At 42.2% G+C, this 23,687-nt stretch overlaps 1 protein-coding gene across 1 annotated transcript in view; it reads left to right on the forward strand.

The window, feature by feature from the left end:
- Positions 1 to 8,306: 8,306 nt before the first annotated feature.
- The window catches only part of RB1CC1 (RB1 inducible coiled-coil 1), a gene marked incomplete in the record, with an annotated part of 2,392,675 nt that continues 2,377,294 nt past the window's right edge, over positions 8,307 to 23,687 (forward strand). Inside the window, 1 exon segment of the mRNA XM_044061705.1 lies at positions 8,307 to 8,411.

The raw sequence follows: 23,687 nt of genomic DNA on the forward strand, positions 1-23,687 counted from the left end.
GGACAATCTCTAACCAAGTGGGTTACATTATTTTGAGCACAAAATGGGAAACTGGCTAGGCTTAAAAGGTCATGCAATGGCAGTTATCCTAGTACTTTCCTATGAGCCTATAAGTAACGTAGTTTCTTCTTTTGCACTGGTCACTACTCATTTGCACAGTGTGTATGACTCTGTTGATAATACTTCCAGAGCTATAGCCACTAGTACTGTTTTAAGAATTTTGCATGGCTGTACTCTCAGAACCTTCCAGATGATGTTAAAAATGAAATTTTAAATCCTCCCATGGATCGAGATTTAGTCTGCAGCCTCTCTGCTGCAGAGGTGTTCAAAAAGTGTGATGAAAAGGGTAAGATGATCCAGGGAATTTCTAAAAATTTTTTCAGCTCTCGTCTTCCAAACTGTCCAAAGGATTTTATTTACCCTCTTCCATTTTGGGCAGAAAACAGAATAAACAGTCAAGAGAGCTCCAAAAAGAAGTTGCTAACCTCTAAAACCAAAGAGAGTCCTATATGTCTGAATGACTGTTCAAGAGACCTTGTGACCCACTCCTACCCTAGCCTCCTTTTCCTTCCAGAGCCATTTCTCTTTGGCAACAGACTGCTTCAGATAAATGGGTTTTGACTTTCATTCATCAAGGTTACAGATGGCAGTGGGAGGAAATTCCTCCTTTCCAGGGGGGTCATTTCTAATCCTCCAGATCATATTATTTTGTTTTCACTTGTTTTTCTTCTGATGCTGTAACAAGGACTGATAGATCCAGTTCCTTCTTCACAAGTGGGGAAGGCTTTTATTCAAGGATGTTCCAAGTGGCAAAGAAATAAAACGTTTGAGGACCGTTTCTGGATTTTTCTTTCCTAAACTTGTTTGTGATGTGCTCTGATTCTAAAAAGATGTCACTTCACAACCTGTTACCTGTTCTTCCTCTTTCAGGTTTCCTGATAACACTTGACTTATAAGATACTTATCATCACATACCTGTTCATCTAGAATTCAGACATTTCTTAAGGTTTTGTATGTCTGAATCACATTATCAGTTCCCTGCTTTAACCTTTGGACTATCCACAGCACCAGGAGTGTTCACAAAGTGTCTAGCTCCATTTATAATAACTCATTGCAGGCTACAAAATTTCCACATTTAGACAACTGCCTTATCTTTGCAGTCTTTTTTTCAAAGTGTCAGGAATTTTTCTCTTGGGTGAAAGATGTCTTAACAACCTAGGATTCCAAGAGAACAGTCAAAGGTCTTTCCTGACTCCCACATATAGGATTGTGTTCCTGGAATGTAAACTAGACACCTCAGTTCAAAAGGGTTTTTCTTCCACAAATGAAAATAGATCCTTATTTAGATCTGTTTCTGCATTTTTAAGCACAACTTAGATCTATGAATCGGAAGCAGAAAATATACCCCAGGATTGCCCCCTATACTACTATTGGGCAGATGCACCTCCTACATGTTTTATTTCATGTATGTGTCCCCTCAAATTATTTATGGCATGATCTCAGTTATTCTCATTAGGGGTAATATATAATTATTGACTACAGGATGGGTAAAGCCACTCTAACTTGACTATGGGATGGGTAAGGCTAGTCTTTAACCAAATGGGACTGGTTATTTCAAGAACAAAAATGGAAATTGGCTAAGCTTAAATGGCCCGCAACAGTATCTAGCCTAGTACTTACTTATGAACATATAAGGAGATCACAGTCCCACTATACTCAGCACACATTAGATCAATAATAGAGTACAATGCACCCTTTGGTATGTAACTGACCAGGCATTTACAACAGCTGAAACACTCATAGAGGTTCCTCACTAAAAGAATACAACATACATGTCCTATGTAGGGTTGCCAACCATCCTGTTTTTCTCAGGATGTCCTGGATTTGGCCATCTGTGTCCTGGGAAGGACCTTCCCAGGATGCCATATGTCCTGTTTTTGGCACAACTTAGCACAAGTTACTATAACTTACTAAGTTTTCTCATAATCACTGTTTAAGTAATGTGTGGCAAGTCAAGTGGTATCAATATCAGAACTGTGCGTGCCTGCCCACACCATCTCGCCTAAATCCTTAGACCTCAATGCCCACATCAATTTGCCGACAGCCCTAACAGGCCCGTTCATCACGCATGCACGCTGTTCCTTTACAAAATTACATCCGAGCCTATCATGGAGCAGCCCCGCCTGCTGGCTGGTGTTCTTACTCACCAGCGCAACAACCTGTCCGCAGCATTGCTAACTTGTTCCAATGAAATGAATAACAGTGTGATAATTGACACATTATATTATCCACTTATAACGCTGTTTACTTGAGAAAAAATGTAAAACCAGCAAAAGACTAAAGGCAGCCAGCCCAGCCGTAATAGTCTGAGATGCAGTAGCACATCTGCACTGTGACCGTCTGGATCCGGAACATGTTTATTTTGCAGAATAGTTCTGCGATGTGATGATGCTTGGGACTCCTGTACAAAGTAACTGTTCCTGGTTGTAACTCTCAGTGATGGGAAGTCCACCACAGAAACTGAGCACTCAGTTTGCAGAAATGTAAGGTAGTACTGTATAAACGCATTGCCTATACAGTCATACATATATGTGCATGTGACATAAAGCATATAAGGTTAACAAAGCTTTCTGGAGAAGTAGGTCAAGGGTAGCCGGGTAGGGGATTTATGGGTTGAAGATACTGCATATTAAGCAAGTATCTCCTTTAACTTGCTGGTGTCAAAACTAGTTGTTTTCTTCTGTTTGTACTGTGTGTCCTAAGGATGGAAGTGTGCCAGACATTAACCTCAGGTCCTCACCCAAGCTGCTAAATATATGTGCACAGTAGAAAACACTAGTTTTTATTTTTAACTTGAACAGCGTAGGTGTGGAAAAAAATAAACTCCTCGCACTTCATTGTACAGTGTATCACGGGAAACTTGATTTGCATTTGACTCTGTTATTTTTACATAGTTTCCTTTTTTTTTCTTCAGTTTATTGTTTATTATTTTTGCAGACAAAAATGCTCAGCCTAGAAGAAACATCTGCAAGCTCACTTGCAGCAATGGTCATTCTGACAGCACTGAAACAGTCAGCAAGTGATTATTTCATTATTATGCATTTATTTACGCATTTGGTTATTTATTATATATACAAACCTGGTTAACAATGAGTTATTTTTTGACTGCACCTGCACTTTCTGTACTAAAGTTACTTGTTTTCATATGTCTGTAATTTGTATTCAAACATATTTGGCACTTTTTTAAGTTGTCAAGGCTAAGTTCTTACTGCTAACCAACTGTCTGCATCACAGATTTTTAAGTTAGAAAAAATTGCCTTCGTAATCACTATAGTGAGGGTTACAGAGCTACCTTGAGTGAACTTTATTCTTTGCCTCCAAATCAGGACTAATCTACTAGGCGATTCGATTTTGTGCACAGTTTTACTGTTTTTTTTTTCAAAACGTGTCCACAGTATATTATGCTTGTGTGTGTGTGTGTGTGTGTGTGTTACATCATTATCTTCCAAAATTAAATGATTTGTTAGGATATATTGGGTCATCAGGTGACTGTGTGTGAATTGTTGTAACGAGATTGACTGAAAAATGTACCATTAGTCCAGATGTACTCTAAAGGGGTGCATTACCAATGCCTATAGGGAATTGGGATTTGCAATGTGGATAGCAGAAGCAGAGTCGATTGTGCATTGAAAATAAGATCTGGACCAGACTGCTTTGTAAAAACCCGAATGTTCTCTCAGCCACACAAATGCGCGCTTGTGTTAAACACATTATAACAGGGTGACACTGTAATGTTGCGTGTGGCTGAGCAGGCATTCCATTGATGCCACAAATAAGCTTACAGTAGTTGGAGAAAGACAGCCCTGGGAAAGCTCATTGGCTAGAAAGTAGAACTGTGCGAGTAAGAGCCTAAGGCTATAGGGTCTTACCGAAGAGTTTGCGTGAAGTGTGGGACTTTCCACAACTTCCCCTTTGTCGAATGGATGCTTCACCCTTACTAAAAACTGATGTTGTAGTCTGAAGCAACATTTTTGCATAGCAGTCACACAATCTGATATTGTTAGCTGATCTACTTGGGGGATTACTGGAAATGAATACAAGTTATTATGCAGCTGAAGGTAGCGTGAGTAGCACAGAAACTGACAGAGAATGTAATGATTTGCCAAACACTCCTCCACCTAAAAAGAAAGCAAAGAGGTTGTTATGGTATCATCAAGAATGGCAGACAGAATTTTCCTGGTGTGAGAAAGTTCAAGGCAATGTCTTCACAGCTTGATGCACATTGTGTAAGAAGGTTTTGGATGCTTATGGTGGCAAAAGTGACATAGTAAATCGTAGCCGTTCAAAAAGTCATCAGAAAGCTCAGATTGCTGCAAACACTGCTGCCATTGACATTTTTTTCATGAAGAATTCAACAACAGTAGCAGGAATTGACAAGCAGGCAATGGTTGCAGAACTCATGTGTGTTTACCACACTGTACGTCACCACATCTCCTACAACGCTGCTGACTGTGGCGCTAAACTGGACCACTTGTTATATCAAGACTCAGCTATTCCTAAAAAGACAGCATGTGGTCATATGAAAGGAGAAGCACTGGTGACTGATGTCCTTGCCTCAAAGTCAGTGGAGTCCATTATGAAAGACATTACTGGTGGCAATTCTATTTGATACTCTGTGTCAACTAATGCATCTAATCTCAAGAAAGAAAAATGTTTCCTGTTTGCATTCAATATTTTACTGTTGAAACTGGTTTAAGTAAAAAGCTTTTAGACTTTGTTGAGCTTAATGATGAGCATTCTACCTCTATCACAGACATGTTAAAGTTCTTTCAGATAATGGCCTTGATATTGCATGCATGTCTTCTTATTCAGTTGATAATGCAAGTGTGAACTATGGTGCAAAGCAGTCTGCGTTTACGGAGCTGTTGAAAAGAAGTAGTAGTATTCTGAAGACAAACTGCAATGCTCGTGTGATACACAATGCCTTGAAAAAACTAACTGATGAACTTGATTGTGATGTAGAAACAATGGTTACCAGCATTTACAGTAATTTCAGTGCATCTGCTAATAGGAGAGCCCAGTTGCAAAATTTTTTTGACTTTGTATACTTAGAATATCACAAGTTGTTGAGGCATGTACCAATGAGATGGTTGTCTCTGGGTCCAGCTATTGACAGATTACTTGATTCATGGCCTGCCATTGTGTCCTACTTTGCATCTCTCGGTGAAGACTGCCCAAAGAGAGCTCGTATGCATCTGGGAATAGAAAATAATATGCATGACTGTGAAGCAGTAGAGGCAAACATTAAAAAAGCATACTTATGTTTTGTCCAGAACATTCGCAATGTGTTTGAGGTGTCAGTCCAGAAAGTGGAGAGGGAAGATTTTACATTGCTTGAGCTCTTGCCTGTAATGCAGCAACTGAAAACTAAAATTGAGTCACGCATAACTGATACATTTTTTGGACACAAAGCACAAACTATACTTGAGAATAAGGACATGGAACCTCATAGAGTGTGTCTGCAAAATTTTTTTTTTGGCAGCTTTAGAAAAGTCTTTAGCATACCTCAACAAATGGTTTACTTTCTCAGATGGCAGCATTGCGTGTGTGATGCATCAAATATCTCTAAATATGTCATGAGCTTGACAACAAAGGACATCAATTTAGACGTGCTTTATGATGAGTTTTGTGCAGCAAGGCATGCTTTATCCAATATTGTTGCTAATTCAACTGCTACTGCATGCACTAAATGGCAGGAATTGTTTGCAGGTGCCCGTGATAGTGCAGCTTTCCCATCGAACATGTTTAAGATAGTATCAGCTGCATTGTCATTACCAGGCAGCAATGCCTTCCCTGAGAGAGTGTTTTCTTTAATGAATACAAAGTGGCATGCAGACCGAAACAGGACCACTCTAGCACTAATCAAAGCAGAACTGCAAGTTTGCTTTAACTACATGAACTGCAGTAATTTCTATCAGTTTGTTTTGAAAGATGACAAATTGATTTCATCAGCAGCTGGCAGTGAAAAGTACAAATGGAAACGGATTGCTCAGCCTGAGCAGTCTGCTTCTTCCACGAGTACTTTAACAGCTCAGGGTCAGCCTGCTCTGGATTCACATGATGTAGACGTTCAACTTCAATCAAAGTAATTAGTTCATTCAACTGACATTGAATAACATTTGTATTGTATTGACTATATCTTTTGCTTACACCTCAATGTTATTGCTTTATTGTTTTTTGCTGTTTTCCAACATGAATGACTATTAGCAATTTAGCAGTTAGCCTGTCTGTGTGGGCTGGCTACTTGAAAATAACAGTTTTCAGCTAAAAATTCTTGCATTCAAGTGTTGTTTTCTTTGGCTCAAAATGCATTAAAACACACCTACGCGCATCTGGGGGAGCCTGGGAGGGGAAGGGAAAGAGAAGGGGAAGGGAAAGAGAAGGGGGGGAGGGGAAGGGGACAGGTCATGGAGGGCAAGGGGCAGAAAAAGAGGCTTCCTGGATTTTAATTGTGAAAATTTGGCAACCCTAGTCTTATGTGGATTGCCTCAAAACCCTGTCCCTGTATTTGGACTCCTACAGACTACTGAGGGGTGATCTATGCCTAACCTGCAATGCATTCTCTGATCCAGCTCTGATGGATCTGCTACATATTCACAAAACAAACAGCACTAGAATTACTTGCTGTAAAGATCTATTAACCTTGTCTGTGATATAAACAAAACACGTTGAAGGGATAGATACTTGTCTAAAGATTTCCCCCTCTCTGGAACAGACTCCACGTTGATGTGAAGTAGAGCTCTTCCTTAAGCATATGCAAACGGAATTTGAGGCAATGGATGGGAATTTGCAAATTCACTCTTGGCTTGCTGTCTGTTTACTTTATGGACAGGGAAGCTTGTAGATGCCCTAAGGTACAGACATATACCAAAGGCAGTTTAGCCCTTGGGCACAGATAACTGGGAAAATCGGGGCATGAATACATAGGCTCAAACATGCTCTAGGGCTGTTAGCCTTGTAACCCCTATAATTCTATGTCCTGCATGCTAAAACATTAAATAGCAGTTTTAGGCAACTTAAAGGCATTTGAAAATTGTGTACAAATCTTACATTTCTGGTTACAACGGTTAAAATGTTTGCCTTACTGTATAGGCTTCTCCTCTGATACTACATATTAACCACTTGTGGTATAAATAAAACGTGTGACACTTGCACTTTCTCTTCATTTGTAGGATGAACAAGCTCCAAAAAGTAAAAGTCCAAGACTTCATTCTGCCACTGCATACATAACATTCCCAATTTATTTTTTTTAAGTACGCTAAGCTACTTCAGAAACCGTGCACCATAGCTCTCAACCTTCCATCTCCAAAATGAGGAACACTGACTCTAAAGTTGTGGTACAAATGGGAAAATGTGGATCTTTCCGGAAAGAAACACCTACTAGAGGAATACTAAAAGATTAGTAATCACATTCTAAGTAACAGCTTACTAACTTCAACTAGGAAACTCGCAGAATAGTTAAAATGGGCTACTTTATACAACTAAAAAGTGTCGTTGGTGAATTGACATGACTGAGTACTGTTTACCGTAGATATCAAGTTAAAAATTCCTAGCACTGGGACATGGGACCATTTTAGTGTGGAACTGCGAGAAGCAGGGACTTTTTTTAACATTAAAAATGAGGAATGTTCATTCTAACTTTCTTGTTTACAATACATGGATTACTCCTTATAATGAGGTATACTTAACAGGTATGCCCCAAATTGTTTTCCGCATTGACAAGTAACACTACCCCATGGCAGCACAATAAGCCTTTGCGTGCCCGTGCCCGATGGCATCTACAAGTACGACCCGCAAAGAGTCGGGGCGTTGTAGTTGGCTTGTGCGGCCGAATACAAACATATGATAAAAGGACGGTTTTATTTCTGTATCGAATGTATCTTGCTATCTGCTCTTTTACGATATGGCGCTTCTTTGACATTTTACACGTACCTGCATGACTACATTAATTTTTGTCAGTGCTGAAGATCACACCGACTGCTGACCAGTATGACCCACAAACATATTTAGAAAGTTGTTAGCTAGACTAGTCATATGGGGGACCGTCCCATAACACCTACCGCCTTTACAATACTTCTATTTTTAAAACAATCATTGTACGAGGCATACTTTACCTTTTTTAATTACGTTCTCAATACTTTCTCTTTTACCGTTTATATTATTATTATTGACGCTATCCAGAACGAACACCTTTAAGTGGGCGTAAACATCTGCGATATCAATCATTGGTAATGGGCGGTGCTTGCTACTGCGCATCCTGGCTCGGGAACGGTAGTCTCTTTATTTACAATCGCCAATACCACCAAAAACAGGCAAGACTGTTTTCTAAGTCTTTTAGGCCGTTGTGTCAGGTAAGTAAACAGACTACAGTGGAAACTGATAGCGACATTAAATTGTGGTTTTGCTTGAGTAAAGGCAGTTCCTTAAACATGGCGAATGCAGTGAAGGGAACGTGGATGACAAGAACATTGTTTACGACAACAGTGATGATTATGTTGTTACTGTATACAGACCTTGGACTAAACTACATTCTTGTTAAGCACTTTTCTCCTGGATATGTTCCTAATTTGCGTTGGGGAGGCATTCAAATGACAAGTGGCGCTTCGTAATTGCTGATCACTTCCCTGAGGTTTCTTCACATTTTCAGTAAATGTGGAATTTATTCCTAATGTGGAGTAGTATTTTATGTTTGTAGCCCACTGATTCTGTGCTTTCTGTTTCTTTTCATTGAAAATTGTTTAATGTTTAAAGGAAAGTGTGAGGAATACAGTTGTTAAATATTAGTATTCTTCTGTATTCTGCATTTAATCAAAGGGACATGGTATATTGACACTAACCAAAGGGTCAAGGCAGTTTGAATCTTTAGCTGTTGGAATGTTGTATTAATCCTGATTTGGTTTATGAGCTGTGTTATTTATCATGTGAAGTTTTATAGATGTATATTTCTGTTTATAGTTGTGTGAGGGTCAGTTTGATTCTCATGCTAGATGCATAGCAGTAGGCCCTACCCATGATCATTCCCATACCATATTTATCTTCCTAGACTATATACAACGTTGATCTTTCCCAAAGTTAGTGAGAAAGAATTGCCTTGAGTAATTTAGATTTACTTTCCGTGTTTAGATTCTATCAGCCTACAAAATGAGAATCTGAAAACTGTAGTATACAAAGACACAACTGATAGGAGTTTGTGAAGGGGGAGCTAATCTTTTAATTCACCCCTTACTTGTGAGTTACTTTACAGGGATACTTTTAGATCTTGTATTAGGCTGTGAATCTAGTAGGAACACACCTTGCTATTGGCTTGTGAATTATTGTAAGGGAAGGGGGAAGAACCCCTGCCTGTAATCACATCCACAAGGGTATACACAGCGCCAGCCTTTGGTCAACTGGTGCCCTAGGCAAAATGGCTCCACAGTTCCCCTCACACCACCTTACTTGTGTCTTGAATGAAATCTGTTGGAAAAAAGCAGCAGTGAATGTTAATGAATTAAATTGGATTAGTGACTGTATGTATGTAATAATAAGCTTCTGTACATGTACACTAGTCGATTTTCCCAGTGTATACTATTTGGTATTACTGTATGTAGTTGTGCATTTTCTAGACTTTTTTAATATTTTATTTTAGCTGCAGTGATTCCTAAGGAGGTGTTTAGTGTTAACTTGTATCCAATGGTCCGAAGGTGTAGAAAGTGTGTTAGTAGTGGCGGTACTGTTTATTTGTAAAATGCTGTTCATGATTACATGAGATAGGGGAGTACGGTGTCACCCTGGTATTAGTGTGCAAAACCCTAAACGCAGACTGGACGTTATTAGTAAAACACTCGGTATCAAATTTCACACTCCCTTCCCCTTCTACAAAGCTTAGCTAAACATGTGCTTATCCCTCAAATCGAATATGGGCTCCTCCTTAAAACCTTTAATTCCAGCTTTAACATGTTTAAAATAAAAACTGTTGTAAACAAAGTCTGTAGATTTGATGTCCTTACATTCACTGCTGTAGTATTCTTAACGGTATGGGATTCTCTGCCACAGAAGCCCGAATTTAAAAGGTATGCCAAATGTCACCATACACTGTGTGTGTAATGTAGGGCATAAAGGTGATAATTCAGGCTTACCAAAAACATAACTTCTTTGCTACCAGTTTGAATGCATCTCTTACACCATCAGTCTGTTTACCTGTGTCCGTCTTCTGCCAGTTGAACGCATTTTCATTCTTCATTGGCTTCTTACACGTTGACTCTTTTTGCAAAGATAAGTGTCCCGTTGGGGATTTTTCTTTTCGGGGGGGGGGGGGTTGTGTTTCTTGAAGTTAATGTCATCCAGGAAGGGAAAATGCCAATGTGGGAGACAAGTTCCCCATAGAGATCGCCACAATAAGTCTCTTTTTTGATTAAGTGCTTCTCATGACCATACGTCTTGCTCTCTTTGTCAGGTGTTGTTCCAAAAACCCTTCACAGTAGACCTTTTCCCTTTTCTTGCATCTTAAGCTAATAGCTAAAGATACTACAGAAGGAGCCTCCTGCCCCGAGGGTCAGCTGTTAGGGAAGAAGGTACAACCAGAATTCTCTTCTGTCGAGCCTCTGCTAGGTGTCTCTGCTGAGGTCGTTGTAAACCTTGAAGCTAGCCCAGCTGTGTTGCCGGATTTCTCTGCTGTGACTGTGTTGGGAGGCTGGTGAGGATCCGGTTGGCAGTATGTCCAAAGAGGCTTTGCAGACATCTGTTTTGGACGTTCAGAGGGAACCATGTTTATTTTATTTTCGTTCTGAGGGGCCTAGGGGAGTTCCTCAGTTTTTAGTTGGAGAAGTTTCTGCTCCTCCTTGGTCCTCTGCTCCTCTTAAAAGGCCTAGAGACCAGGATTCTTCTGAGGATGAGTTGGATTCTGCTGACAAATCCCTAACATATTCTACTCTGATTCCTTCTCCTTTGGACTGCGGGTCAGAGGAGGTGGAATCTATTGGTCCTGATATTCCTTTGGAGAAATTTCTTTTTTGGAGACACACACTCTAGGATGATGGAGTTTTTAAGTGGGATTGTACTCGGGTCTCTGATATCCATAAGAGGTACTATGGGTTGTTGCAGTTAAACTCTCCTAAACCTGCAGCTGTTTTGTCCTGTCTTGGCTGCTTTGGAGGCTTTCTCCATTGCCTCTCTGGCACCTGATTCTCTACCCCCCTGTTCTCAAGAAGCCTGATAGGTTTTGTGGGGTGCAGGGTGCCTGCGGATTTGTTCTTTTTTATATTAATATCCTGCTGCTGACCCCTTAGTAGTGCCCATAGCCTCTGATAAGCCATATCAGTTGCTTCCTTTACACAAGTTATTGCCTTCTAACGAGGACAGCAGATCAATAGGCAGGGTGGGCAAAAAGGTTTACATTTCTGCTACCCTAGCTTTTAGGGCAATTATCAGACTTGCATGTCTAGATACATGTTAGTCCTTCTTTCTCAGGCCTGTCAACTTATTTTTGATTTTCCAGATTCTGAGGGTAAAACAACTGTTCTTTCCTTGCAAGGGATTTCCTCTCAAGTTGTTCATCATTCTGTTAAATGTAGTTATGATGTGGTGCATGCCTCTTCTAGGGCAGCTGTTTTTGGTTCAGTTATGAGGAGGTATTCTTGGCTTAGGCTTCAACCTCTCCCTGATCAAGTTGATGGATGTTCCTGTGGATTATAAACTTTTGTTTGGGGAAGCTGCTGCTTGTTTGTTTAAGTCCCTTCAGGATAAGGGTAAGGCCTTATGGGAGCTTAAAAATGTTTTACTCGTGCGCCTAAATTTCACAGAAACTACCCCGCGAAGCTTGCATTTGTTCATATGCAGTCCTGTCCTTCTACTAAAGGTAAAAAGAGTACCAAATAGACTCTTCCTGCTGGGGCTCCTCAATTTTGGGGGACTCTGAAGCCTTCCTTTCTGGATAAACCAGTTGCTGTGTGACTATCCATCCCTTCCCAGCCACATTCCTCTCTCTTTTTGGTTTGGGTTCAGATCACTCAGGATTCTTGGATTCTGTCAATCACTCATCAAGGGTACTTCATGGTGTGGAAATCCTATCCTCCTTTTATGGACATTCCTCAGCCTCCTGTGGAACATGTTCCCTTTTTATCAGAGGTTCTTCAAGATTTCTTGTCTCATGGTACTATTCAAGAGGTGCCTGTGTTACAAAGGGGATAAGGGTTCTAGTCCTGACTGTTTCTAGTGCCCAGAAAAGAGGGCACTTGAAGACCTATTGTAGACCTCTCTCATCTAAACACTCTTCTAAATGTACCTTCTTTTTAGATGTTGTTCCTTGAGATTTTGCTTCCTGTCTTGCTTCCTCAATCCTAGATGGTGTCTCTGGATCTCAAGTATGTTTACCTCCATATTCCAGTCCATTCTGTTGATTCAGGCGTGTTCTCCAGAGACCCTTTTGCAACATCTTCATTTTGCTGTATCCCTTCTTCAGTGTCTGTGGTTCACTGTAAAAGTCTTCTTTGACTCCTTTTCAGGATGATGTTTTTCTGGGTTGCAGGATTCAGAGGGTGCCAGTGCTTGCTTCCCTGCCCCTCCAAAGGATTTAACTCTAACTTCTTTCTTTCATACTCTTGGATCATTGGATCATTAAACTTAGGGCGGATAAACGCAGAGGCCTGAATGAAAGAGCCACAATAAAACCCGTCCTTAGGAATAGAACGGTAATGGCCAAGAAGTAATAATAAAAAATCCTCAATGATAGTTAATGTTAAAAACAGTTGAGTCCTAATATTACCTTTACTATTATAGTGAGAAATGGCAAGTCTTCCGTACTTAGGTGAAAAGCAAAGCTAGTGCCTAGTAACAATTCCAAGTGTCAACTTAAGGGTCAAATGAACGTCCTTATAAACAGATGACAAAAGTATGATAAATAAGGCAGTTATAGTAATCTATCTGAGGCAGGTTCTCAGAGGGTCTTGTAATATGATGTTTTACCAACAATATATAGAGTCATTCATATAAAGTGAGCAAGAGCTGATGTGATGATAGGCGTTTATGATGAATGATATGAGCACCGGGCAATGTCCATCTAATACGGAGCATCTTATGCTCATCAGCGCATAAATGATATGTAGATAGCAATGATATAATATGCAGTTCACTTTTTTAAAGGATACACGAATTTATAGTTGTGAATATATTCAAATATTTAAGTATTTTATACTTTGAAATTTTATATGCACGAATGAAGTATATATTGTTAGTAGTGCTCTATATTTAATAGAGCGTTTAATTTTTTCTTAATCGTTTTAAAAAGCTTAGGATGCTTAGTAATATATCAATATTGTTTTATATATGCTAATGTGACTTTAAACGTATGGAAAGGTTGGTTTGCTGAGCAAGTTAATTGATTTAATTGAAGTAATATCACATGATGAGTTTGTAAGTAAATGTTTGTTTGGAGGGAAGATTTTAAGGTCTGAAGAAGCTTTTGGTGAAAGCGCTAACCTGTGCACATAATAAAAGAATTATTTTATTTTTTACGATCAAGACTGGATTATTTTTACGAGCTAACTGGTTGTCTCTCGCTGACTATCGTTTTTGGACTTATTTCTATTTATTTTCCAGACAGCGGAGAGGCATTTACTCCTGTGGGTGTGTTAGCATTAACTGTTACGTTTGTATTTACTCTTCTAAATGTACCTTCTTTTTAGATGTTGTTCCTTCAGATTCTGCTTCCTGTCTTGCTTCCTCAATCCTAGATGGTGTCTCTGGATCTCAAGTATGTTTAACTCCATATTCCAGTCCATTCTTTTTTCATGAAGCGTTTGCATTTCTGTGTTGCTTCCTGACATTTTCAGTTCTCTGCTTTGCCTTTTAGTTTTTCTGTTGCCTCAAAGATGTTCATTGAATGCCTTGCTGGTGTGATTGCCTTTTGCAGACTTCAAGGGATCCAGATATTTCCTTACTTGGACGACCTGTTGATTCAGGCGTGTTCTCCAGAGACCCTTTTGCAACATCTTCATTTTGCTGTATCCCTTCTTCAGTGTCTGTGGTTCACTGTAAAAGTCTTCTGTGACTCCTTTTTAGGATGATGTTTTTCTGGGTTGCAGAATTCAGAGGGTGCCAATGCTTGCTTCCCTGCCTCTCCCAAGGATTTAACTCTTAATTTCTTTCTTTCATGCTCTTCTGGCTTCCATTACCGCCAGGGAGTTTGAAAGTTCTGGGTTTCATGGCATCCACCATTCCAATGTTTCCTCTGGCCAAACTTCATATGAGAGAGTTTCAGTGGTTTCTGAAGTCAGTGTGGCTTCAGCATGCTCATCCTCTAGAATTTATAGCTCCTCTTCTTCCTTGCCTCAGGAACCTCTCTGGTAGATTTAGCAGTTGTCTCTGAATCCAGGGATCCCATTTCATTCCCCTCTTCTCTCTATGGAATTGTTCACAGATGCCTCCGACATGGGATGGAGGATGACTTTTAGCTCCCTAAAGGTACATGGTGTGTGGTCACCTTGTCAGCAGAAGTAGCACATCAGCGTCAGAGATAAGAGCCCTTTTGCTGGATCTTCTGCCCTTTCAGTCTGTTGTTTCTTTGGGGCCTCTCAAGGTATTCACAGACAGTACCACAGTGATGCGATATATCAGCAAGCAGGGCTGAACAATGTCTTATCTTTGCCGGTTGACACTTCTGATGTGGGATCTTGTTGTCAAGTGACTCTTCAGGCAGTTTACATCCCTTCCAGTCAGAACTTTGTGGCAGACACACTGAGCAGACCCTTAACTCGGTCCCATGAATAGATGCTTCACAAGGATGTATTTCTGGACATTATCCACTAGTGGGGTACTCCCCTAGTGGATCTTTTTGCCTTCCTTCTGAACAGACAACTTCCTCTGTTTTGTGCCAGAGTCCTAGGTCCTCTGGTGGTCACCCTCTCATTCTCTTGGAAGGGGATGTTTCTTTATGCATTCCCTCCTCTTCCTCTCATTCTGAAAGTCCTGTGTGAAATTGTCCATGACAGCACTGATTCCCTCTTCTTAAATCATCACAAGTTGCCTTACAGGGTGTATCTAATCCCACAAGACAAGGAATTGCTTATCCATACCCACCTGTCCACACTTCGACTGATTCTGTGGGTGATAGGATTTTGATTCCTTATGGACACCTTTTTTTCTGAGGACGTGCTGTAAGTCCTGCAGGAGGCTAGGAAATCCTAGTTATCCAAATGGGAGAGATTTTCTTTTTTGTAGTGTCTTTCATAACCTGGACCCATTTACTGTCGATGCTCCTTTGGTTCTCTTACGTGTGTGAGCTGCTCAATGCTGGTTTGGCCTATTCTTCTATTAAGGCCCACTTATCAGCTGTCTGTGCTTGTCTGCCTTTTTCTCCTCCTTTAGCTGCAAGATTTGAGGTGAGACTTTTTCTTAAAGTCTTCCTTTAATATTAGACCTCCAAGGAAGCCTCCCTGGGATCTTAATTTTGTTTTGGAGAAGTTGGCTCGGGCATATTTTGGATCTTTGTCTTCACTGCTGCAGTATTTTCTCCCTCCATCCTCCTAGCTCTTTACCTTCCTGGATGTACATGTTATGTCTTTGGTTCCTTGGACTGGTGTTCCTCCTGGAGCAATCAGTTCTGTTATTGGAACATCACCTTTATGCTCTGTTACGCAGGGAGTGGATGGTGACGTTGGATGAATACTTTTTAACATTTTTATGGTCTAATAAAACGTTTGATACATGTGGAAAGTTGTGGTGAGTTTTGGCTGCAACACAGTGATTTTTACTAGTTTTGTTTTCGTTTTGGCAGTCGCTGGGGTCATTGTTTAAACAGTTTTGGTACAACTAATATCACACTTGTCTAACTGGCATATATAATGTATGTATCTACTTCTTTGTTCAAGTCTTGTGTGTTTGTTTGTGTCTTTCGGCTTTTCCCAGTTAGGGGTCGCCACAGCGGAACTCCGGTCCGCTAATGATTGGCAGTAGAGTTTTACGTGCTGGCTTCCCGGGCCTAACGCACAACCTTCAACGAAGGAACGCCCATTCACGCATGTCGTCACACAGAAGACGCTCTAACTGAGAATCGAACGGGCAACGTCTAACTGTGAGGCGACAATGCTACCGCAGCACCACCACCACAGTCTGTTCAAGTCTTGTGTGTGTGTGTATATGTATATGTGTGTATGTATATATATATATATATATATAGGTATGTTGCAATCTGTAATGTTTGTACAGTTTCCGTTGTGTGCTAAAATAGTTTTAAGCTATGTTGTTGCTCTCCTGTTATGCAAGTACAATTTCTACTTGTAACTTTAACTGTCTGGAGCATTTTCCTGGGCCTCCGATGAAAAGGGGCCTCTGGCCAAGTTGGACTTTCCTGGTAAACAAATGTAAAATAAATAAATACAATTGTCTATCTTTTTTTTACTATATCAGTTGTGTGCATTTTTTAGTTTTTGTGTATAATTTTCTGTGTGTCTTGTTCCGTGGTGCCCGGGTCATGATTGCAGAGGGTCTGTTGACCTGTCCACTTACCTGATTATCAAACTGAAATAAAATAAATAATTGCCAGAAACTAACTTGTGTTAAAAACATCTCTTTAGGAGTATTTTAATGTTGCCAGCTTTATAGTATATGGAGAAGCTATCAGTTTGCTCTCACCCAAAAGTGCTGCTTAGAATTACCATTTTGAGTGGTGTTCTTGTTGACTATACAAGTTTTGTTCTCCTCCTTACTTTGTATTTAACTGAAACAAACCTGTTACTGACAGAATGAATAGATGCTTATGAAGATTTGAGGTTGACTTTTGGTGGTTTGAATTTGGTGGTTTGAATTTAGTGCAACAAAGTGCAAAATATTTTTATGTGGGGAATGAAGACCCTACGTATGCAGAGCTAGTAAACAAAGGGATTGTGTCTAGATCTAGGGATGTCATTTGTCTTTCACTCTGCCCTCATTAGGGCAGTCATTGAGTATAATGCACAGTTTATGTATCTGTCCAGACATATGCAGCAACTGGAATGCCTACTGAGATGCCTTACTAAAAGGATACAAGGCCTAAACAATATGATGTTAAGTTGTCTATCTCGCCTTCATTCTTGCTGGATGGGTTCGGAGCCGACCTCGGCTCCGACTCGGCCACTCTAAAAGCTCGAGAGTTGGTTCCACCGGCTCGAGGCTCCCCTTATATCCCACAATGCTAGGCGAGAGTTACCCCAGATCTCGTTTGCCGCTACAGCTATCGAGGTGTTGGTTTTCTACCGGTTCTTGGTAAGTGACTTTCTAGTGTACTTAGTCTATTAAAACCCCTTTAATTTTAATATTTTACGTATTTCCCTTAGTTTAGAGAAATTCTTATCCCCTTTCTTTAAAATTCCTGTTTTTTTCCCTCAAGAACTTTAAGTTCTTCCCTTGGGCCTTCAGGCCTCTTTTCCTTCCCTAGTGGAGTGTGTGTTATTTTTCTCTTAAAACCTAGTTAGTGGTTTATTATATATTTTAATTAGACGGGGTGTAATTAGTGTGTTTGTGACTGTGTGTGTGATTACACCTGTAGTTATGTCTAAAGAAGCAAAGGTCTCAGTTCAAGAAGTATGATGCGTGCTGTCAGAAAATGTCTCTGACAGGCGCTCACACTTCTTGTGTCTACTGTCTGGGACCTTTGCACCTGCAGGACTCCTGTGCTGTGTGCCATGGCTTCAGCCCCAGGGTCCTGCAGGAAAGAAAAAATAAATTGATTTTAAGGGGCTTACTCAAGCCAGAGGATTCCCTTTCTGTTTCTACAGGGAAGCCCTCTAAGGCATCTAGGTCTTCGGCTCCGACAACTGAGCCGAGACCTAAGGTTTCTAAACCTCTGCCTACATCGGCTCCGGCTGGAGCCGATGAGTCTCAGTCCACAGTTTCTGTGATTCCCTCGGCTCCGGCTGGAGCCGAGGTATTAGAAGTTCCCGTGTCTGCTCCGACCAGACCTTCGGAGCCGACAACTAGGAAGAGGTCCAGGTCACCATCTCTTGGCTCCGTTCATTCGGCTCCAGGATCTCCCCTGCTGTCTGAACGGAGCCAAAGATCTCACTCCTCTAGGTCATCGAGGCTGTCGGATCATGACCTTCAGAGGGTAGTGAGTCGACTTCTTAAGTCCGAGGCACTGGCCCAGATGCTTCAGAGCCCGACTCATCAGTCGATGCCTGCCCTGGTCCATCAATATATTCCTCCTTCGACTCTCTTGAGCTCGGAGCTGGGTCGCGTCGGAACCGAGACTGTGATAGCGTCGGAGCCGATACATTTGTCTTCGGCTCCGTCGTCGGCTCCGATTTCTTCCTTGGAAGAATCTCGGCGCCGGACTTCCCTCGTCGGCTCCGAGGGGGTGAGTGGCATCAGACCCTTGTCTGACCCCCCTCTCCCTCTCGGTGCTTGGCTGGTGAGTTCGGCTCCGACATCGGCCTCGGAGCCATCACTGTCGGTGCCGAGGGAGGTTCTTAGCTTCTCGGAGCGGGGACCTCTGGCTTTGCCTGACAGGGGTGCATTCAAGGTCATGCGGAGTGTGTTAGAGCCTGGCTCTACTCCACAGTCGGCTCCGTCCGCCCCTCCTCACGGTGCCTCAGGTCAAGTCGACTCACTCCCTCATCCCGGACCGCAGAGAGCCAGCTCCTCAGGAACCCCTGTGGGATTTCATCCTCTTCCGAGGCCTCTCCTGATTTGGCAGAAGAGCCCCCTCGGAAGAGGAAGTGTAAGAGGAAACACATTGACTCACCTGAGTCCATCACGTCTGACACAGATTTGGATGATTCTGAGTGTTACCGTTCCCCTTCTGAAGATGTCTCATTTGCAGACATACTAGAGATCCTGAAACAGAGGGGAAATTGGCCAGCCCTCAACCCTTCGGAGGATGAATCTGTGTACCTTGAGGCGTTTGGCTCTCGCCCTTCCACCTCCTGGGTGTCTCCCCCCTTTGACCCCCTCATGCAGGTGGTTGCTAAGAAGGCATGGCCGGCTCCTGATTCAGTGGACCCCACTCCCAGGAGGCCCTCCAAGTTCATAACGGCACCAGCAGACAAACAGTTCTTAACAAAAGGAGTTTCTGTGGATGCTATGGTGGTAGCTGCTGCCACTAAGAAGGAGCTAGCTTATCCTTCAGTACCTGTCCATCCACCTAACAAGGAATCTAGGTCCATGGACAGGTGCGGAAGCGGATGTTCTCGTCAGCGACATTTACCATGCGTTAAGCTGAACTACCTATGCCACTTTACTCGTCTTCAAAGGGACTTGATCAAGGAAGCGAGTGAAATGTTAAAGGACCCTACAGCTGCGGGTTTTCAAGATAAGATGAATATGCAGCTGGCTACCCTTAACTCCATAACCAACTCCTCCATGCGCCTTCTCTCTTACGTGGCTGATGGAGCGAGTAGAGCCGCAGGGACAGGTGTGGCCTTACGTAGGCATGCCTGGATGCGGCTATGTAATTTCGCGGACCCCTTCAAGACGTCTTTCACTAACTCCCCGTTTGATGGATCATCTCTCTTTGGTCCTCAAGTGAAAGAAACATTGACTAGGTGCGAAACTGATGGCAAGACCCTTTCTGCCGTCGGAGTCCGTTTTTCTACTTCTTCTAGGCCTTACCGCAAAGGCCAGAAAGGTGGAAAGATGTGGTTCCGTAAACAATCTCAAGGGACTTCGCCTGATGCACAGAGTCGTTTCCCCGCCAGAGGCAGAGGCAGGAATAACAATGGTAGACGTCGCCCTAGGGGCAGGGGGGTCCGCAGAACCAGGGCAATTGGGAAGCCTTCCCTGACAAGCCTTTTCAGCATCCCTGAGGTGTTGCCCGACTGCCCATCTTCGGAGGCAGTCGGGGGAAGATGGTCACTGTACCCAGAAGCCTGGCTATCCCTGACTCAAGACAAATGGGTACAGTCCATCATTTCCGAAGGCTATTCTATCCCCTTTCTTCGCATTCCAAATCCATCAAAAAAATCCCTTCCAGATGTTCCACCCGCTCAAAGGGATCTTGCAGCTTTGGAAATTTCAAAACTGCTTACAAAAAGAGCAATTCAGCCAGTTCCAGCAGACCAGCAAGGATCTGGAATCTACTCAAGGTTCTTTTTAGTTCCAAAGAAAACAGGGGACTGGAGACCAATTTTGGATCTCAGTATCTTGAACAGATCAGTCAAGAAAACAAGATTTCGGATGGTCACGCTGCAATCCATCCTTCCCCTTTTGGGCAAAGGAAACTGGATGTGCTCTATAGACCTTCAGGATGCGTACTATCACATAAAAATGAACAGACGCTCCAGAAGATTCCTCCGCTTCAGGCTGGGAACCAGTCATTTTCAGTTCAGGGCCCTGCCCTTTGGTCTCACCACTGCCCCCCGGGTGTTTACCAAATGCATGGCAGTGGTAGCTTCTCACCTGAGGCGACAAGGATTCCAGGTGTTTCCATATTTGGACGACTGGCTCCTCACAGCTCCCACCAAGCATCTCCTTCTGATGGCCAGGGATTACACTTTTCGCATTTGTCAAAAGTTAGGCATTTCAATAAATTGCGAAAAGTCTGTTTTGTCGCCTTGTCGTACTATTACTTTCATAGGCGCAAATCTAGACACAATAGACATGTCTGCGAGACTAACACATCAGAGAATAACAGACATTCACAAACTGGTCTCACTCCTTTTCAACAACAACAGAATCAAAGCCAGATTAGTTCTGAAAGTGTTGGGAATTATGGCGGCCATACCCCTGCTTCCATTAGCCAGATTCCATATGCGGATCCTTCAATGGATGCTCTTTACTCAATGGTCATACCAGGAACTTCCAATGTCTCACACCATTATGATCACAAGCGTGCAAAATCATCTCATGTGGTGGATGTCTTCCCCTCAGCTCTTGTTGGGAAGACCCTTTGTTCCACCCCCTCCGGTTGCTACTCTGACAACGGATGCCTCCCTGATCGGGTGGGGGGGGGCATTATCAGGGCAGGACGGTCCAGGGCACATGGCAACCAAACGAATGCCACTTGCACATAAATGTTCTGGAGATGAGAGCAGTGCTTTTAGCGTTGCAAGCCCTTCAAGACTCTCTTCCCTTGGGAACGATTGCAATCCAGACAGACAATATGTCTGTAGTGTGGTACATCAACAAACAAGGCGGAACCAGGTCATACCCCCTGTGTCGAGAAGCACTCAGACTGTGGCAATGGGCTGATAGCAACGCACATCCCTGGGAAGTCCAATCAAATTGCGGACAAGTTGAGCAGAGCTATCCTCATGCCTCACGAGTGGTCTCTGAAAGACTCTGTGGTGAGAGAAATTTTCCTCAAGTGGGGTCAGCCTTGCTGCGATCTTTTTGCTACTCCCCAAAACAGCAAGTGCAGAGAATATTTCACTCTATTCCCTTTACCAGGCCAACCCAGCAGAGACGCTCTAGTCCAAGTTTGGCCCCGGGGACTTCTGTATGCATTTCCTCCCTTCCCACTAATCTCTCAAGTGATACAGAAAGCTATCGCTCAGAAGGCCTCATTGATCCTCATTGCTCCTTACTGGCCTCGACAGGTATGGTTCCCCTTTCTACATCAATTTCTTGTGGAGCGACCGTGGAATCTGGACCTAGTTCCAGATCTTTTGATCCATCAGTCGGGTCAGTTTCATCGCTCCCTCCCCTCTCTGAACCTCACTGCTTGGTTCCTCCAGTTCCAACCTTAGCCAGGCTTCCTCAATTATCTCACTCTGTTCGAGATATTTTGATAGCTTCCCATAAATCTTCCACTCGGAAGATTTATTTGAGTAAATGGAAACGCTTCACATATTGGGCTCAAGAAAAGGACATGGATCCTTTCACTGCTTCCATCCAATTAGTCCTTGATTTTCTAGCTGAACTCTTTCATGCAGGTTCATCTCCCTCTACTCTTAAAGTTCAATTGGCAGCTATTTCTAACTTTCATGTGGGTATTTCTGAATCTACCTTAATGTCCCACAAGCTTTGCAAAGCCTTTTTGAAAGGAGTTTTTCTTCTCAGACCTCCTATAAGAAATCCTCCTTCTCCTTGGGACCTAAATTTAGTACTTGCTTCTTTGATTCTTCCCCCTTTCGAACCTGCAGTCTCCTGTTCTTTAAAATTGCTATCATGGAAGACTCTTTCTGGTAGCTATTACTTCAGCTAGAAGAGTTTCAGAGCTTCAAGCACTCAGCTGTCGACCTCCTTATCTATTGTTTCATAAGGACAGAGTATCCTTACGAACTAACCCGTCCTTTTGCCTAAGGTGGTCTCGACGTCAAATCTAAACCAAAGCATTGACCTCCCTGTCTTTTTCCAGAATATTCCAATAGGTCTGAACAAAAATTACACTGCCTGGATGTTCATCGTCAATTGAGGTACTACTTGGATAGAACAAAACAATTCAGAAAATCTGATCAGCTGTTTGTCTCCTATGCGGAAAGCAGAAAGGGACTTTCAGTTTCAAAGGTATCATTATCCAGATGGCTAACATCTTTGATTTCCCTTGTATATGAAATTAGACACCAAAACTGCCTAATAAACCTAAAGCCCATTCCACCAGAGCTTTGGCTACTTCTTTAGCCTTCCAAGACAGACTGCCTATTGACACCATTTGTGCAGCGGCTACTTGGGCTACTCCTCACACTTTTATTTCTCATTATAAGTTGGATTTAGCTTCTAGGCATAGAGCTAATTTTGGTTCCACTGTTCTCAGGAGTCTGTTCCGTTAGGCCACCGGGACAAGGTGCTAGGGACGCGGTCCCATCCAGCAAGAATGAAGGCGAGATAGACAACTTAACATATAGAAGTTATGTTCTTACCATAACGTTCCATGTTAGTTGTCTTCTTCTCGCCTTCTTCTTCGTCCCACCCTCCTTCCCCCGAGCCTGGACAGACCTAGAGGAGTTGTGATTGTGACCTCTCTTTCTACCACCTCTTTCTTAGGCATATGCTATTGTGCATATTTCCCGGTTCAGGATGTAGGTCACCCTTCTTTCTTCCTGTTGTTAGAGGTGGACTCTGTTTAGAGTTATTCTTTTACTTTTATAAGCTGGGGTTAGCTTACAAACGAGATCTGAGGTAACTCTCGCCTAGCATTGTGGGATATAAGGGGAGCCTCGAGCCGGTGGAACCAACTCTCGAGCTTTTAGAGTGGCCGAGTCGGAGCCGAGGTCGGCTCCGAACCCATCCAGCAAGAAGAAGGTGAGAAGAAGACAACTAACATGGAACGTTATGGTAAGAACATAACTTCTATTTCTAGATGGACCAACGCAAAACTCTATTACTATACTCTGTATTCTACAGACTGCTAAGAGGTGGACTTGTTTGGCATTTAAGGTGTGGACTTATTTGGCATATAAGGTATCCTTCAACCCAATACTGCTAAATTTACTGTACATTAGCAAGTCAAATGGTATCAGAATTGCTCTGTCTAATGGAGCCTTGGGCTAATTTGATTAGAAACAGTACTGACATAGAGGGTTTTGAAATAGAAGAAAATACAACATCAAAAATTCAACTTTTTGCAGATGATGTTCTAATTACATCAGCGGGATCTAATTCTTCTATGCAGTCTTTATTTGATAAAATGATGAATTTTAAAAGTATTTCTGGTTTAATATTCAATGAAGAAAAAACTAAAATACTACCTATATATACACGAAAAAATACTCTCATTAGTGATTTTACTAAATATGTAC

The sequence above is a fragment of the Protopterus annectens genome, chromosome 2.part0 (genome assembly GCF_019279795.1).
Source record: "Protopterus annectens isolate FY-2018-M chromosome 2.part0, PAN1.0, whole genome shotgun sequence".
In the NCBI taxonomy this organism is placed as follows: Eukaryota; Metazoa; Chordata; order Ceratodontiformes; family Protopteridae; genus Protopterus; species Protopterus annectens.